This window comes from Rousettus aegyptiacus, unplaced genomic scaffold, assembly GCF_014176215.1.
Source record: "Rousettus aegyptiacus isolate mRouAeg1 unplaced genomic scaffold, mRouAeg1.p scaffold_m13_p_6, whole genome shotgun sequence".
Taxonomy (NCBI): Eukaryota; Metazoa; Chordata; class Mammalia; order Chiroptera; family Pteropodidae; genus Rousettus; species Rousettus aegyptiacus.
This window is the reverse complement of record NW_023416309.1, coordinates 33,560,596-33,575,762: the sequence shown is the minus strand read 5'-3', so window position 1 is coordinate 33,575,762 and position 15,167 is coordinate 33,560,596. Positions and strand designations below refer to the sequence as shown.

The following is a 15,167-nucleotide window of genomic DNA, read 5'->3' as shown; positions in this document are numbered from 1 at the left end:
TATCTCTTGTGTTGGCACTCTTTGTAGGCTACCATCTTGGATTGTCCTTTGGTGGCTCTCGCAGTTTTTTTTTTATTCCTAAACTCTCTTGTATACCCTTCACTTAAGCTATATTAGGTTTGGTGATTAGTAATGCCTTTGGGGAACCTGACTTTGGCCCAGGACCTGTTTGGGGCCATGCTGTTTTGGGGCTGGTGATGATAGCTGGAAGGGCCCCACTCTAAAGTGATGTAACAGGAGATCTGTCTGTCCCAGCACCCTGGGCCTACTCTTGCCAGCCTCTTCCATATATCTCCTACAAGCTCCTGCCTCAGGAGGAGCGCTTCTCTGAGCACAATCTTTTAGGTCCTTTCTCAGTGATCTTCTCGGAGCCATAAGTAGCAAACGGAATGGTTTGTTGCTCATTGCTTCTTCTAGGCTAGGAACAATGGAAGGGGAGAGGGGAAGACATTGTGTCAAGACAGATAGAGTTAGACACTGTCTCTGTTTCTGTGTGACCCAGCACAAGTTACTTTGCCTCTCTGATTATCTCTTAAGACCCACTGTAAATGGAATTGCTCATCTACCTTGCATCTATGGAATTGCATTTATTTCCTTGGAGGTTATTGTGAGAAATAGAGTTATACAAAAGTGTGTAACATACATAGATGATCAACAACTGTTAGCTTTACTATTACCTCGTTCAGTGGGAGTAGAGATTGGCTAGGTACATTGTAGGACAGCTTCTACTTAGAATGGTAGAAGCAGTTTATCTCTTCTTTTGTGGAGAGAATCCTGTTTGCTTTAGACTGACATAAGGCACATACCTGGGATGAAGTTCCCATTCTGGCATTCAGCAAGACTTAGATAGTCTTTGGTTGCTCTCAGCTGCAATTTTTTCACTTATAAAGAGAGGGTAACAATATCTACCCCTTAGGATTATTGGGAGGGTAAGAAGTAAAGGATATAAGATGTTCAGTGCAGTGACTGGCTCAAATCTTATCACCTAATATTGAGTCCATGACTTTCTCCTCTCAGATCATAAGTTCTTTGTGGGCAGACACATGTCAGAGTCACTCCCAGCCCAGTGCTGGCATGGGGATGACCTCAGCAGCTAGTAATGGAAAAAGCAATTCTTCTTTCTCTGTTTCTCAGGAGACCTGGTTTGAAGGCTGTAACACTAAAGTTACATAGCGATTTAAAAAATAAACAACCCCAGCATAGGTTCCTACAGCATTAAATAGGACAAGTTTCGGATGGGTCGTGATGGAAAAAACACAAATCTCCAGTGTGTTATATAAAGGCAGGCTCATAAGATTTGGTTCACATAAGAAAAAAGCTCTGGAAAATTGTTCCACAGATTTCCAACTGAAGGCAAATACATTTGCAGTAAAACTATTACACATGATTTGCTCGACTTTTTATTTTATTTTATTTTTTAAAAAGAGTGTTTTAAACAAAAACACTGTGGCCATAGCATCCCTGTAAATGTTACTCTGAAACTCTGTTTCCCTTTTCTAATGATTGAGAGCTGGATTAGACCTATGGGGCCAAATAAGCCTTGATAAGACATTTGGATTTTCTCCCAAAATATGGGGAGAAGCCACTGGTGTTTTAAGCAGGAGGAGGCCACACTCTGATTTACGTATTTTAAAGCCCAGACTTTCTTTCACTTTTCCCCTGCTCCCCTCTGGCTGTTCTTCATCCTGGCTTTTGAGCTTTATCGCCTGTCAATTTCTCTTTCTACAGTATCCCCTCCCACTCCAGCCCACAGCAATTGTAACCCTCCTCTGAGCTCATAGCATTTGCTGGGATATTAATCACACTCTGCCCCATGACACGGCATGCTATTATTATCTTCTGCATATGTTAGTTAATTCATTAATTCAACAAGCATGTCCCGAACAGCTGTTAAGTGTCAGGCACAGTGCTAAGTGCTAGGGACACAGAGATAATTAGGACAAGTTCTCTATTCCCGAGTAGCCTGGAGTCTGGGAGTGGGGGAAGGGACAGCTATATAAACAAATCCCTGGAGACCTGTAGTAAACCCAGTGATAAGCATGGCAGGGTTTTTATAGGATCCAAGATAAGAGGTCCCTAACCAGTGGGTAAGGGCAATCTGGGGAGGGTCGGGGAGGGTTAGGAGAGACTTCCTGGATGAAAGGAGGTTGGGACTGATTCTTCAAGGCTGTCTAGAAGAGAAGGTGAAGGGATGGGGTGTCGAGCTCAGGGTAAACAAAGGCATAGGAGCAGAAACAAAATGATGAGTAATTGCAAGCAGTTCACTCTTGATGTAGTGGAAGGCTGAGAAGAGCGAGAGATAAGCCTAGAAAAAATAGAGCAAAACACAACACAAAACAAACAGCATGACATCCAGGATGCCTGTCTTCTGCTGGAAGGAATTCTTGTAGCTGAAAAGCCTTAGAGTGCTACGCAGGAGGCTAGAGGTGGTCTTTCTTAATTTCTTCACTGAAATACCACACTGGGACACCACAGTGAGCAAAACTCACAAGGTCTCTGCTCTCAAGGAGCCTGTGGAAGACTAGCTGGTGGCTAGGTCAATAACAAAGTATGATAAATACTAGGTGCTCTGAATAAATATTAGCCTCCAGGAAAGAGCCCTGACCTAGCCTCAGGGTCCAGGGAAGGCTTCCTGGAGGTTTTATCCCCTGGTCAGCTCTCCTGACAGTTGAGCTTCACGGGATTGAAGAGATAGGGAGTGAGATAGGGTTGTGTAGAGAGAGATCATGGTAGCCCACCTTTTCCCTGAGGCCCAGAAACCAAGCTGTAGGCCCAGGCTTGAACAAGGGCATGGAAAGTAGACTGAAGAAAGGCCTACAGAGAAATGCTGCCTGTTCTGTGGTCTTCCTGGCCATCTCCTGGAACATGGGCCTGTTTTGCAAATATAGCAAGTTAGGCCAAATATGTGGGGTTTGGCCCAGGCTCAGCCAACCCAGCTCCCTTAGCAAATAGTAAGGGATTTTTTTTTCCTCCTTTTTTTTCCTAAACTAAATCCTCTCTGGGTACATAATTTATAGAATTCCAGAGAACTGCAGTTTGGCTTTCTTCCCAAGAAAGAAAAACATTTCCTCAGATTTTCCACACACTCGCCCCCATCCTGCTGGCTGAATGCCAAGACTTCCCAACAAGGCCGTGGCAAGGCTGCCGCTGCTGCTCTGGAGAAAGGCAGGGCCCTGCCATCACCCCAGCCGCACTCTGGGCAGCAATTTCAGGGGTAGCTGCAGTAGTGGTGCAGGTGGGTCTTTTATACAGGAGTGGGAGGGTGGGAAATAGATGTGTCGTCCGGGGGGTGGGCAGCAAACTTCAGACAGCAGTGCTGCTAGGAACGACACTAGGACCAGCAGACCTGGGAACAGCTCATAAGTGGGTACAAAGCAACTTCTAATCTAATTTGAGTCTCCCAACGTGAGGAAGAGGGTAGGACACATGTAATTACTATTCCCACGTAACTGATGCATTGCTAAGAGAATGGAACAAGCAACTTGAAATTAGCCTGACCCAAGCCGGAATTCCATCTCTGTCATTGAGTGACTTTGGGTAAGTTGCAAAATCTCTTGTATCCTCATCTATCTGTTAGGGACACTGGTAGTACTTTCCCTAAGGAGTTATGTTGAGGGCTAAATGAGATCTAATATGTGATGAGCCCACACCATGCCTGCTCCTAGCAGATGTTCACTTCTTTCTATTTTAATGGCTGGAGAGGTTACCTGACTTGTGGGTGCTGTTGGGACTGCGGTTCAGATGCTTTGACTCCCAAAATGGCCCTTAATGTTGCCTCAGTCACCCATGTGCTGGCCCATCCCACAGCAGAGGCCGCAAGCTTTGTGAGGTTGCCTGTGTGTTCCTGGCTCAGAGATCTGGGCCGATAGCTGAGTAGTCCCTAAGTGCAGTAGGTTAGTCTTTAAGCCCAAATGCCTGACGTGCTCTTTGGGAGCAAAGAACTCTAGAAACTGCATGGCTGGGGAAACCTAAGCTTCAAAACATGAGCCCCAGTTTCCAATCTGTCTGTTTCCTCTTATAGTCAAGGGCGAGGATCCAAATCCTTCCTTCATTTATCATTGTCATTGCTGCTCAGAAAGGTCAGTGCACATTCCTCTCATTTGCGTCCAGCCACTTGGCTCTGAGCAGTGATTCTGACTTAGTGGCACTGAGCCTCGCAGGCCACAGGCACTGGGGAATGTTTGCAGAGGAGACATCAGGTCGTGCCCCCTACTGGGGGCTGGAGATCTATGTCATCACAGCATATGTAAAAACGACATTTCCAACTCTGGGCCAGATCAGTGGCTCCTGCGTTATTGACCCAGACAGTGTCCCCAGGGAAAATTCTACAGCTTTTACAACTGTTCCCTCTGCTATCTTCCCCTAGAACGCCCATGGCTGGCTGCTTCTCCTCATTTAATTCTCAGCCTAAATGTGACTTCCTTAGGAGCCTTGTCTAGCCATCCCATCAGAAGGGGCTCCACCTGCTCCACCCAAGGCACTGTTCATCTCAGCATCGTTCTTTATTTTTTCTTGGTACTCCTCACTGTTTGAAGTTATTTCTTTGTTTATTGTCGACTATGATGTAAGCTCCATGAGAGCAGGACCTAGGCTGTCTTGGTCACTGAGGCATCCCCAGTGCCTGGCATACAGTAGGAACTCGATAGTTACTTGTTTAATGGGTAACTGAAGCAAACTTAAGATCCTAGTGTCCAGTGTATTCATTTTGCAGAAGAGAAAACTGAGGCCTAGAAGAGTTAAGGTGCCCCATGTCACTTTGCTTGTGTAACACACTCTGCTGCCATGAGCTCTTCCCCTAGTAGCTTCTTCTTCCTCAATTCTCAAGGGTCTCTGGAACCACCATATGGTAATGGTTTGCCTTTCTGTTTAGGAAGAAGGACGATTTCCTGTTTCTAAAGAGTTATAGTACCAAAAATATTCAATGTGCATCCTATTAAGCTAAAGGACAGTTTTCTCACTTGGGCTGAAAATGGAAAACACATAGATGTGCATTTAAACATACAGAAGTACATGTTAAAACGGGCTAACGTGTAAGAAACAATTATATAAAATGATATCATCCTGCTGGTGTCAGCTATCCAGGAAAACACCATAACTGGGTTGTTTTTATTACTGTCAGAGGAGATATTTCTCCTCTAGACCTGAAGGAAGAATAAGGGGGCTCATAAAGAATCACTGTGGGGTAGCGGGCTGGATATCTTCCTCACAGAGCGATGTGAGATTAACTCTGAAGAGGCATATAAAGGGTCTAGCACAATACCTGCTCCATCAAGGACAGTTCTGTTATCATCTCTAAAGATGGATTGTTCTAGCTGAGGACTCACTTGTTTCCATGTTTCACTGACTCCCACCGGTTTCTCATATTTATCTCAGGAGATGACAGCAGATGACTCATACCAAGTAGCAAAAGGAGCCAGTGTGCTAGCTCTGGTAAAAGGCTCTGTAGAGTGGTAAGAGGCTAATGATAATTATAATAGCCACTATGTCGTTTATGTTACCTGCTCTCCCTCCCAGGCAATGTGCTAAGGGCTTAGGCGTATGCCTCATGTAATTGGATAAAATTGGAACTTTTTTGTCTTTGCTTAACATGTAAGGAAAGGACCACTCGATCCTATGAGGAAGGAAGTATTTTTATTTGTATTTTAAAAATGAAAAAAAAATAAAAGAAACTTGGAAAGGTCAAGTGTCTTGCCCAAGGTTATGTAGCTGGTAAAAGGACACAGCCAGAATTCTAGCTGTGGCACACGGTCTGAGTGCAAAAGCGACATAAAGTATACAAAGCGATACAGTGATATAGGAGGCTGGAAGTGATGGCTAAGGTAAATTCGAGGCGGTAGGGTTTTGATGACCGGCAGTTGCCCACATCGTCTCTGGCCCCTTGCTTTTGGTAATTGACCATAACACATGTATACTAAGAATCCACGAAGTGTATTATACATTAAGGGAAGTCGTTTTGAGAGAAGATATCTGGAGCAGCATAAATGACTGTCATAATCATGACCATCCAGTGAAATGAAGTTCTAAGTACCAAACATTCTGTGCCCTCAGCACACAATGGCCTTGCACCTAAAAACAGGAATTACATTTTATTTGTCTTTGATCAGAAGACAAAAATGTATGTCATAGCACCAGCTCAGACCTTGCCCATTGCCGGGCACAAAGTAGGCACTAGATTACAAGATACTCCATTTTTACCTTTATTTATCCCAATGCCTATCATAGTGCTTGGCTCAAAGTAGGTGCCTAATGTATATTAGCTATTTGCTATTTTTTGACTAGTAAACACTTATTACTTAATAAAAAACTAACATTTATTGAGGCTCCATACTAAGCATTCCAGGCACTATTACTTCTGACCCTTATACTCATCTAGAAAGGTAAGTATATTTAACACCACCACTTAATAATAGAATTTCCAGAGGTTACATACTTTGTCCAAGGACACAGAACTGTCAACTGGTAAGTGGCAGAGTCAGAAGTTGGAATGAATGGGTTTTCAGAATTGACCAAAGAAGATGAATGTCTGTCACTCTCCAAGTGATCTGCGGGCCACAGTTAGAAGCTTGGCATTCCTCAGAAATCTTATTTCTTAAAAAAATCCATACCTTCTGCTTTCTAGCATGCCCATGGTTAAATCAATCTAAATTAATATTTTAAACTGTTGACCAATTTCATTATTTACCTCACCCTTTCCCCCAAACTTTAGGTTATCTGATGCTTCAGAAAGATGTATAATATTTGTTTTGTGACTTCTCATTTTCCTGGCAGATTATATTGTGTCTCAGGGGTATACATGCTCCAGGTTGAGAAGGAAGCTGGACAAATCTGGTAAGCTTCCTAGAAGGAGTGAGTTGTGAACTGGAATTTAATTGACTGGCAAAGAGAAACCTGGGAACTAAATTTTACAGCTCTTCTTCCCCCATCCCCTATCCCTAAATCCTTTCTTACTTTGACTCTGGTAGAGCAGAGTGGAGACCCAATGCAGAGTTCAGAATATATAATAGGTCCAAAGTGGCAAATAAATTAGTGAGTGACTGGGTGGATGGGTGAAGTCTGGTCAGCGATGGGCATCAGCACCTCCTTGTAAAAGCCAATGGCCTGAGAGAAGCTAAGGGGGACTTTTAGATTCTAAAGGGGCTCCCTTGAGAAGGAAGATACAGCTGCCAAAGTCATGACAGCCTTACCACCTCTATGAATTCTTTCTAGATCTTAGGCTATTATTGATGCTGCTATGATCCCTAAATGTCAGTCAGCATCCTTTGCTACTAGCGCTGAATACTCATGATCAATTGGGAAGATAACTTAGAGGATCCTGGAGGTCTTCTCATCCATTCTTCCAATTTTACAGAAAAGGAAACTGAGGCATAGAGAGGGAAAAATGAATGACCCAAGTTTACATGGTTCAGTGGAACTGTTCATTGCCTGTTCAACAGCCATTTCCTGCTCCTTGTTTCTTTCTAGCAAAACCTCAGTTTTATTTGATATCAGGCAACCATGGTTTCAAAAAAGACCTTATCTACACTCCTCTGTCCCCAGAGAATGAATCTTGATTAGCTTGAGCTAATCTTAATAATTCTATTTTCTCTTCTAGTGACTGATTTGGGAATGGGTATGTGATATAACTCTAACCAATAAAACATGAAGGGAAGCCTGTTGATGGGGCCTTTTGTAAAAGTTTTCTTCCATCTTAAAGAGCAATGATAGTAAAGGCTACAATCGTAGTCTCTATGGCTTTGGAGTTTGTCGAGTGAGGACAGGATGCTTGGAGTCATTGCGATCAAGAACAGTTATGTGGAGGACAAATGCCAACACACTGTGGATGGCTAAGTGTAATGAAATACACTTAGGGAGCAACTAGTAGTGATTGGTAGAAGCTTCTAGAGATGGCCTCCCATGGATAATTTTGAGGGTTCAGTGGGAAAGATTACTGGGATTGATTAATACGTTTGTTTTAGTTGTTCAAAAAATGGATGCTCCTGGGACAAGAATTTGTTATCTGAGCTGTGGTTTCTCTTCCCTTAAAGGTTCAGAAAAAAGCCATCTTCTTGGTCTTTTCCATAATGTCTGGCACTCAAATGTGACAGCCTTCTTACAAGCTGGATGAACCTCCTACCACACTGCAGCCATCTGGGAAGGGAGTGGACAGTGGTGTGATTTCTCACATATCAGAAGCTCAAGGCCATCCATCATCCTGTGCCCAGACTGAAACAGGCCACCGAAGCAGGCCATCTGACCCTGTCTTGCATCAGAAAGATAATTCTTATCATCGTTCCACAAACTGAGCTTGTAAATATAGACAGGATTAGATTGTGATCAGTGCCCTGGACTTGCCAAGGCAATGAGGTTCTAGTGACAGCTCTTTCCCAGGCCAGGCATTGAATATATCTTCCCCACAGTGACAAGAACAGTGTCAGGGAGCACACTGGCAACATGATCCTTCCCAGTGACAAGGGGAGAAACCTCAACTGCTCCACTTCTCAGAGTCTATTCTTGAACCAGGCTCAGGCCCAGACTGAGAATAGAATCCCTGCGTCCTGAACAACTGCCCTATTTGTGGTCTCCAGATAGAACACCATGTGTCACGTACTGACAGGCAAGTGGGGAGCGTGGAGGAGGTAGCAGGACTCCCAGGAATCTCTTGAGAGAATTCTTTGTGTCAGGGAGGGTGTACCTTCTACTTGCCTCCTGGACTGTGGGAAAAGGAGGAATTAGCAGTGGTAGCAGGGAGCAAAGAGACCTCTAGATCCCAGGTGATCAGACAGATTATAAGCCCAGGATACATGTCAATGGTTGTTCACACAAGAACACTAACATAAAACATTGTCAACTAATGATTCCAGAGCAGCTCTTGCTGTCTCTGGCTTCTGGCATTATGCCCTCCCTGAGCAAGGCATGCTTGGGATTCCAAAGTGCGTCTTCAGCCTAATATGCAGCTGGGATGGTCAAGTGTTTAGAGCATTAGACTTAGACTCTGACAGGGTCTCCTCACGCCTATTTGAATCTTACTCATCGTGACAGTTTTAGTCAGCTGCCTGCCATTTCTCCCCTCTCTCCATATACCATGATTTTGTCTAGCTCTTCTGATTAGTGATTGAATTGTGATTAGTCAAAGTCATTCACTGTAATTTTATGCACCAGATACTTACATTTCCAGCATCCCTTACAGTGATGGCTGGTTATGTAGCTATTTTGGCCAGTGCAATCTAAGCAAAAGTCAGCTGAGCGACTTCTTGGAAAGATTTTGCATTTCAAATAACATAATCAGATATGGCTGGCACCACTCTACCTCCTCTTTTTGTCTTAAACATAGATAAAAGATCTAAAGCTGTGGCTGCTGTCTTGAGACACGTGGTACACAAAATTGAAAAGCTATGATGCTGAAGATCTGGATTAGAAAGAGGGAAACACACAGGGACTTTGATGCCATTGTTGAATAGCTGGAGACTGTCTACCCACAGGCTTTTTGTTACAGAGAAAAATAATTCTACTTTTTCAAAAGGTACTGCTTGCTGTGTTTTCTGCTATTTGCAGCTGAGAGCCTTCCTGACGCATTGCCTGCTTTTCCCTAAGCTCTGTACGTGTAGGGACTCTGTCAAACATACTTCCTTTTGATTCACCAGTGCCAAGAACCATGCCTAGAACACAGAAGGGACTTGATGCACAAATAAAACAAATTAATGAGTATCTCGGAGCTTCTCTAAAAGAGCTTTAGCCTTTGGGGGACATCTCTCTCCTGATCCCCAGATAATCCCCATGTTTCTGGCTCAGCAGAGGTGGGAGTTCCCTGAATAGGCAGATGGGTTCATGATACCTAAGCCACTGCAGAAACATGTCTGCTATATAATGTCTTTTAGCTCACAGTTTCATTACTGGGAAAAATAAGACATCGAATCACTCTATAAAAGCTGAAAAAAAAATTTATTTTCATCTTTTTCTAACAGTCTTGGTTAGGGGCGAGTGGACTAGTCTTATGTCAAACTCTGCTCATCAACAAATAGTGATCTAGCAGGAGAGAGACCAGGGAAAATCTCCCACTTGGTGATAGCCAAATCAGGGAATGTTGCTTGATATATTATCCAGACGGAAGAATAATATCTCCTGGAAAGTGAAGTAGTTCTTTAGTGAAGTGGGGAGAAAATATTTTAAGAGTCTCATTAACTATTGACGTAAGAAGAGATTGAACTAAAAAGAAAAAAAGCATCCTGGTTTATTGAATATAATTGGACTCTCGTAGATAATTCAAGCTATGTACGGGTGCAAAACAAAGTATGAATTAGCCTATAATCATCAGGATTTGATAAATATAACTGGAACCAGTAGTATCTTATTTTTCTAGTGTGGTATAGTAGAAGGAAGAATTTTTGGAGTTCACAAACCTAATTGGAATCCAGCTTTCAATGTTTACTAATTTTGGATCAGTTACTCTGTGCCAGTACTCTGTTTCTCTGAGCCCTGATTTCTTTCTTCATAATACTACCAACCTCAAAGCGTTGTTATGAAGATCTAAATAAAATCATACAGGCAAAATATCTGGTGCATATTATTACTACTGCTACTTCCAATACTACTACTACTACTACTACTACTACTACTACTACTACTACCACCATCACTGCTATTACCAGCATCACTACTAACTCCACTATCACTACCATTACTACCACTTACTACCACCACCGCCACCACCATCGTTAGTTATAATAGAAAAGACAAAGCAGACTTCCCTTCACTGTTAGTTCTCTTCTGTTTCCAATGGAGTGTTTTGTTTTTTATTTATTTTTATTTTTAAAAATTAAACAAAAAATTTTTTTAATTTAAGTATAGTTGGTATATAATCTTATATTGGTTATATTAATTTCAGGTGTACAGTATAGTGATTTAACATTTTTATGCTTTAACAATGTGATCACCCACTAATTCTAGTAATCATCTATCACCGTGCAAATTTATCACAATATTATTGACTATATTCCTCTTCTGCTTTTCAGCCATCCCCCACTCCCTCCCTTCTGGTAACCACCCCTTTGGTCTCTGTCTCCATGAGTCTGTTTTTGTTTTGTTTTGTTTTCCTATTTTTTTTTTTTTAGATTCTACATATAAGTGAACCCATATGGTATTTGTCTTCCTCTGCTTGAATTCCTTCACTTAGCATAACATCCTAGATCCATTTGTGTTATCACAAATGGCAAGATTTCATTTTTATTGCTGCATAATATTTCATTGTGAGCATATATGTATATGTTTATGTATACATATGTGTATATATTTATACATATATATCACATCTTTATTCATTCATCTATCAGTGGACACCTAGGTTGCTTCCATATAGATGGAGGTATTATAAATGAAGAAGACAAACCTACCTTTCAATGAACTTGGAGGGAAAAATCATAGAATCAAATTTCTTTTCCTTCTTGAAAACAAATCACCTGCCTTTTAGTTTTAGAAAGACCATCTGGCAGGTGAATTGGCCTCACTGCTTTTAGCCCAAGGAGACAGGAGAAATACTGTCTGCATGTTCTCCCTGCCTGGCTTTGGAGTAGTGCTTTGAATTTCATGGCTTTGCAGGAGGCACGCCACCTCCCTCTGCTGCCTTCCTGTTTACAGGGCTGTGAGTTTTGTTTCTGTCCTACAGGAAAAATTTATGATTTCCTCTCTAGTTTCCCTTCTCCTCTGAGTCCCTAAATGCATGAGGTAGCTCACTTCACACTCTGTAGATGCTGCACGGGTATCATTTAAAGTCTGCTCACATCCACTACTCGTGGTGAGTGTGAGGACAGCATTGTGGCCAATGTGGGACACTGTCCTTTGGGTCCTCTCTCTGCCAGCCAGAGGGGGCTTTCTCCACTGATGAGTACAATGATGATAAAAAAACAGTGCTTCAAGTTCATAAGGAATGCTTTGCCTTTCTTAAAAAATACTTTTTCCTTTTTAAAATTATGATACCCCTGCACGATGGAAAATACAGATAAGCAAAATGAGGAATATAAAACTACTTATAATCAGAATGTACCGGTATTCACAATGTGTATGCTTTCGGTCTTTTTCCTAAGCATATTGATACACTTTGTTTTCAAACTGAAATGTAATCACACTCCATACTATAGTTTTCAGTATATTTTTATTAATCAGTGAGAAATCACCAACAGCCTGTCACATCTTTCAATACTTGTTTTCAGCATTGTTTGTTTCCATGGCCTATAACATTCTGTTACGGAGGTATCACCACTTACTATTTATTATTACTGATTATTATTTAACCAGTTCCTTGTTTGGGGGGCATTTGGGCTGTTTGTAATTTTTTTTCGTTATTACTAACAATGCTGTGGTGATTAACAGCTTTTTCACTTATTCATGATTTTCTCCTCAGGGTCTCTGCCTAGCAGACAATGTGCTGGGAGGGATGTGTATATTTTAAAGGTCTTAAATTTTTATATCACCAAATGGCCTTTCCCAAAAGGCTTTGTCAGTCTGCAGTGTGTGTGGCAGCACCTCAGACTTTCAAGATGCTTTCTCGGCAGATCCTCGTGATAGCCCCGTGTGAGAGGCAGGACAGATATGATTATTCATATTTTAGAAGCTGAGAGAACTCAACTGAAAGAAGTATCCCTAGGTAAGCAAATGAAGTGAATTGCCATAAAGAGACTTGCATGCAATAAAACAATTAAATGCTGAGGGACAGTTAACAAAACAAAACAACTATGGTAGCTTTTGTAGTAATTAGATCTTGGGAACACTTTTCTGTTAAGTGTTTGGCAATAAAACCAATTAGTCAGCATATGGGAGAGAGCTTACCTTTCTGTTTTCTGTCCTCAGAGGAAGATACCAACTCATCCAAGAGTGGTTAAGCGACTTGGCCAAGGTCATACAGTGTATTAGTGGCCAAGTCAGAGCTGGAAGCCAGTTCTTTCGACTTCTGGCCCAGTGCTCTCTGTGACAATGTGCTTTTTCCCAAATAGCTCTCACCATTGACCAAGTCACTCAAACTTTTACAGTTTTCTAGATTAATAATGTGGGGATTTTGTTAAAATGCATGTTCTGATCCAGTTGGTCTGGGGTAGAGCCTGAGTTTCCACATTTCTACCAAGTCCCAGTTGATGCCTCTGGGTCCAGACCATTCTTTGGGTAGAAAGCAACTAGACAATGGCTCAAAGACAAAGTAAATAATCTAGATCAAGATAGGGCTTTTGGAAAATAGTACAGCATTTTAAATGCTAATAACTAGGAAGGGTATTCCAGGTTGTTATGAAAGTCTAAAAATAAAGGTCTTATCCTTCTTCTGACAGAAACACCATGACGTGAGACCAAGTCCACAGGCCAAAGGCAGGCCTAGGGCCCTAGTGGCGAAGTGATGTTCCAGACACACCCATCAACAGCACAATAAGCCTCTTCATTGAGGGGAAGCAACAGCAGGGCCAGTAGCAGCAAGGCGACCAGAATAAAAGCCACTTTGTTTAGCATTCCAGAGGCATTCCCAGTGTCTCCCAGAGTCCTCATTAAGTACCTGGAAAATTACCAAGGGTTTCTCAGATGAGATGAGAGCCTCCTTCCACTGCAATTTGCCAACCATATGACACTTGGATGACAAAAACCCTGCACTTGATGAGGAGAGAAGAGGAAATGGAGCCTGGGCACAGAAACAGAAGGCCCTTGACTTGTGAGATTTCTAAATCACAGGCGTGGCTTGCTCTCTTGCATGTAGAGATGAAAGATGTCAGCGTTGCTGGCAGTTTTGGGAACTGAGCTTTGGGATTGCAATAATGGTTTTCATGGAATAAGAAGTAGGTGAGGGAGGCCTGTTTGGTGCATGGAAGAGTAAAGGGACCAGGGCCAGGCTGGGCCAGGCACTGCGCCAGGGAAGGATTGAGTGCAGGCCGTTTCTTTAGATATGGAACCAGGAAGTGCTGGCATTAAAGCAAGAATAACAGAATCACAGGAAAGGATTAGAGGTTATAGGATCCTGGTATTTTAAAGTCATGTCCCCTGGAGCTATAAAGAAGTCATTTTCAGGGACTGCTATTTGCTGTGAGGTATAAGGAGATGTAGGGCTGGTCCTTCATCCCCATTTCAGCATCACTTGGTGTTAATTTTATACATTGGAATTCTGAACATGATTTATCTCTATAAAGGATTTTATATTTGAAACTCGTTCTTTTCAAACCTCTTCTTTTTACAGCTCAGAAAAGAAAGGTGACTTTTTGAGACTTACAGCTGGCTCCTGACATAACACTGGTGTTCACACCCTCCCATCCCAGGTGTGGTGGCACTCCGGTACTGTAGGTCAACAGGACTTGAAATACCAGGCTGGATTCTTTTCCCTTTGAGCAGCCCATTATTCCCATTATTTTGCTTCATTTCTTTAGTACCAACCTCACCAAAACCCAAAGTAGTGCCCAGATTTACAATATTCCATTTACACCGTGGTCTGGAAAGTGGACTGGCCTAGGCTATGGTGAACAAGGTGACCTGTGTTGTGTGATATGTGTGGGTTTCAGCCAGCCCCCAATAACTTTCCATCTAATTGGAATTCCCAACATGGGTTAAGCCAGAAGTTTTCAAATGAACTCAGGTCCCAGGGCATCTGTGGAACACCATGAATTATTGACTTACTTAATTCCATCATACAAATGAGAAGCAACTTTACCAGCAGAAAAGCTAGCTGTATTATAAGCATACAGTATAATACTGTAATTGCATACCCTGTGTTAGTCGTTAAGACTAGTCACATGTATTCTAGTTCTTCCAGACACATAATGAACATACACTTCTCCATTTCCTTTCATAGACTTGGCCAAATAACATGCTTTAATCAGAGAAATGTGAGTGGAAGCTGTTTAAGTCAATGTATGATTCTCCTCATTCCCCTCCCTGTGCTGCAGTCTTGTACAAATCCACACTGAGATGGAGCCTCTGCTTGCCAGAGTCCTGGGGTTGCTGTTATGAGCTGAGCTCCTCTCCAACCTACATCAAATGTGGTGTGAACAAAAAGTACATCTTTGTTGTTTAAGCCATTCATATTATGGAGTTTTGTCATCATAGCGAAACCTCTCCTATCCTGACTGACACAGACGCTTATCAAAAATAAACCAATAAGCCGTTAAATGGACAATTGCTGATTTGGTCATAACTTTTATGTTAATTTAGGAGTTTATCTCTAACTTTGG

General features: G+C 42.2%; 1 long non-coding RNA gene across 1 annotated transcript; it reads left to right on the top strand.

Moving 5' to 3' along the window:
- The first annotated feature begins 3,301 nt into the window (after window positions 1-3,301).
- Window positions 3,302-10,675, top strand: LOC118604029. Its single transcript, XR_004951640.1, has 3 exons — window positions 3,302-3,537; window positions 6,769-6,828; window positions 8,025-10,675. It is a non-coding gene; the product is annotated as an uncharacterized LOC118604029 (long non-coding RNA).
- Window positions 10,676-15,167: the final 4,492 nt, after the last annotated feature.